This window comes from Tasmannia lanceolata, unplaced genomic scaffold (genome assembly GCF_043159265.1).
Source record: "Tasmannia lanceolata isolate RefF3 unplaced genomic scaffold, GAP_Taslan_0.1 ptg000023l, whole genome shotgun sequence".
NCBI classification, from domain to species: Eukaryota; Viridiplantae; Streptophyta; class Magnoliopsida; order Canellales; family Winteraceae; genus Tasmannia; species Tasmannia lanceolata.
Genome location: NW_027518700.1, coordinates 22,731,831 through 22,736,053, shown reverse-complemented (window position 1 = coordinate 22,736,053; position 4,223 = coordinate 22,731,831).

Genomic DNA, 4,223 nt, shown 5'->3' with positions numbered 1-4,223 from the left:
AAAATTTAAGGTTCTTTAGAAATTTTATTAATGATTTTTAATTAATTTCAATTTTGAGTGGATTTTATCAATTTTAAACCGCATGAGTGATTTTACAAGTGAATTTATTGCAAACGAATTCGAAATGGATTGAAATTTCTACAGCAGTAAGATGGGAATGTATGTATCTTACGGGAAAAGTTTTGCAGATTTTTACATTAAGCTCCTATTTAATTTTGATTTAACAATAATATGACCAGATTGTTAAAATAACACAGAAACTACTAGAAATAGCAATCTAAATTCATTGAAATTTCTACATAAATAAGATATGGCTAAACATAGCATGCTGTGAGATTTTCATGAATTTTAAAAACCATTTACTACTAATTTCAGATTTGTCAATTTTAAGACCAGATTATGGATTTACACTACAACCCTTAGGAAATAAGATCCAAATAAATTGAAAATTTTACAGAATCAAGAAATATGAAATATAAGACTACTGTAAAAATGTTGAGAATTTTAATTGTGATCTGATGTCAGTAAAAAGTCTCACAAAATCTGATAATTTTCAAAGAAAGCATCAAATAATATACCAAAAAAAATCCAAAAATCTTTAAAAATTCATGGTAGAATGTATCAGTATCATATTAGTTTCCCACGAAATTTCATTAATTGTGGAATATGTTTAGTATATATTTTATTTTTCTTCGTCAAAAAGATGTTTCTGAAGAGTTTTCTATTTTTAAAACATGATTTTCGAGAAAATTACGACTCCGGAAAATGTCCTTTAACCTTGTTGTGATGTGATGAACACAAGAAAAATTTGAAATTCCACAAAACAAATCATCGTGAGATAGCTATTTTTTTAACTTTTGTAATTTCTCAGCCATTATTTTAAATGAAATTTCACTCTTCACTCAAATTTTCAAAATCCTTTGATTCAATGTCCGATCCGATCCGATGGTTTTTTAGTCTATTTAAATAGATCAGTGTATTAAATTTTGGGACGAATCGGAATTGAAACACTCATGTAGATCATGATTTTGAGCACACACATATAATATCGAATTAAATTCAATTAAATGCTAAAAACCATGCAAAAATATATAAAGAATACCAAATAATCCTGGAAAAATCTGAGAATAGTGCACCTACCTGTGATGGAGATCCTCGCCGAATCCAAAAGCCGAAAATTTCAAAAAATCTCGTCGATGCTCGATCCTGCGTCCTTTCTTCCCTTTCTTTCTTTGTTTTTTTTTTTTTTTGCACCACGTTGATCGCGCTCCTTGTATTTAGGGTGCGTAGATCCGAGGTATACGCTTTGTCCCACCCTTTTTTTATGATGAAGAAGACCCAAAGAACACTCCAATCATTCTTGATTGTATGATGCCTTGGAGAAGAAAAAGGAATTCAAGAATTCCTTTTTTGAAGAACACTTCAGAGAGAGATCACACTTCAAGGGAGAAAAGAAAAAGAAAATTTCTTGGGAGGAGAGAGAAAATGGACGAATTTGGATTTTTTTCCCCTTTTTTTGGCTTGTTTGCTTTGATTTTTATATAAAAAAAAGTTAGGGTTAAGAGAGAAATAGCAAATTCTAATGTGAGAGCTCCCTTTTTGGCTTGTTTCCAATTTTCCCCTCTTGCTTTCTTTCTTTCTTGTTTCCAAATTGGATTTGATTCCAATCTTAATTTCTTGTCAATCAAGACATGTTATTCTCATTCCAAATTGCTTCTTTGGAAGAAAACCTTTTTAAGCAATCATTCCGCTTTTCCTTCTTTTCATTTTTTATCCTTTTTATTTTTCTTTTAACAAATATGATGTCACCATTGTGACATCATCAAGGTGGGTGCTCAAGTCATGCGGGTCAACCATGTGGGCCGCCCACCATGGTGGTTGACCCATATGGGTGAACCCACATGAGCTCCATCTTTGTGGGCTTTAGCCCAATGGGCCATTTCACACGGGTTTCGGGTTTTTCCGTAAAAAATCAATAAAATCTTTCTAAATTCAACATTCTATATATGGACCCAACCCATTTGACATTTATGGTACATCCCTCACACATGATCGGACCATCTTTTTTTGGGAAATAACTTTTCGAACCAAAATGCCCCTACTTGACTGTTAGACATCCAAATGCGACCAAAATACCCTCAGATTGGTTCACCCCTAAAGGGAAAAATTAAAAATGGAAAGTCTTTGTGGTCAAACTTCAAAAATAGAAACTTTTAAAATTGGGTCCTTTCGGTGAGCAATATTAAACAGAATCATTTGGTATCCCAATGCCCTCAACACTTAAAATTTCCAAATTAAGCGAAATTCCTGAGAAATTATAAATTTAGCAGGTTTTCCAAAATTCAAGAAATCATTCATAATCTCTCAGACATATTTCGGGGATCAAAAGAATTATACAGGAAAAGACCAAATTACCCCAAGGCGCTAGAATTTTGGCGAGACTAGGGAAAATCCTGAGAAATTCTAAAAATAGCAGATTTTCGAAAATTTATGAACGGACTCAAGATTTCTTAGACACAACTTAGGGACCAAATATGATATGTTTGGAAATATCTAAAATACCCCCGAAGTGCAAGACTAAGAGAAAATCTTGAGAGATCTAAATTTAGCAGGTTTCCCAAAGCTTACGAAATTATTCATAATCCATCAGCCGTACCCTCGAGATGGTTTTGGACATATGAGAAATGATTGAAATATCCATAAGATGATGAAAATGTGGAAGCCCCATGATTTTCTAAAAATAACAGCTTTTTCAAAATTTGTAAAATCACTCAAGATTTCTCAAATATAACTCGGGGGTCAAACGAGACACATCGAGAATGACCAAAATACCCCTGCAGTGCAAAATAGGCAAAACTGAGGAAAACCATGAAAATTCTAAAAATAACAGGTTTTTTCATTTGCTTGGAAACTTGAACTTTCATCTTTCAGAGGCCAAAGGAATCCCCTAGAGACCTTCAGGATTGCGAATCAACTTCAAAACTCTCATAATGAAATGAAATCTAGCCTAAAATGCATGGATGCCCAATCTAATGCTGAATACGGATATAATTGATGATACTACCGAATCTTTTACTTTTTAAAGCCTAGCAAAATGGGGGTGTCTACAATAAGATTATGAGATAAGCCATCAATATAAAGTACATCATGTATGGGAGAGGTAGAGTTACCTATGGTGCCTTCTCCTTTAACTTTTCCTTTCTTATCATCTACATAGGTAACATCTCCACCATCATTGAGTGAGAGGGATGCAAATTGAGTGAGGTCTCCGGTCATGTGTCTAGAGCATTCACTATCAAGGTACCATGTGTTCTTCTTGTTGTAGCTTGTAAGGCATACCTACATATGAATAGACAAGTGAGATCCCTTAGGTACCCAAATCTTCCAAATCTTGCTAAGTCCATTTGTTTTTACTTTAGCATTCAATTTGATTTTATCTTGTTTAGCATACATGCAAGCAACCTTATAATGTCCTTCTAGACAACAATAAAAATAAGTTTTAGTACTACTAGAAGAAGCCTTCACAAATTTGTTCTTATAGTTTGACATTGTAGTATCCATTTATGTCAAAGTCCACTCTTATCATGTGACAATCTTTGAATATTAACAAGCCTATCCAATTTTAGTGAACCATTTTCAAACCTTTCAAAATGTTTCTTTAACTCGTCATATTCATGAGATAGTTTACTAATTTCATGCTTTAGTTTGTTGTTTTCAATGGATAGCTCTTGTCGATTTTCATTTAAAATCTTGATGGTAGCATTTAAATCATGAATTTCGACTTTACATTTTTCATTTTCATCTTCTAAAAATTCATGATCTTTCTTTAACCAACCAAATTCTTTTGTCATGCTAGAAAGAGAATTTTCAAGAGATGCATTTTTATTAAATTCAATTTCGAGTTCATCATGTGGACTTTGCAAGGAATCAAGAACTACATTTAAAATAATTAAATCATTTAAAGTGCTTACCTCTTGATTGTCATTTGTTGAAGCCATGAAGCACATGCAATCTTCTCCATCATCCGGCTCACATTCACTTTCATTGTCCTCATCCCATGTGGCGGTCATTCATTTCTTGCCTTCTCTTCTATTTAATCGATTGTTTGGAGTAGGCTCATTGTTGAGTGGACAATCCCGGGCGAATGTGTCCAAGTTTCTTGCATCCGTAGCATCGGGGTTGAGATGATCCGTCACCAACATCTTCTTTCTTCTTGAATGGAG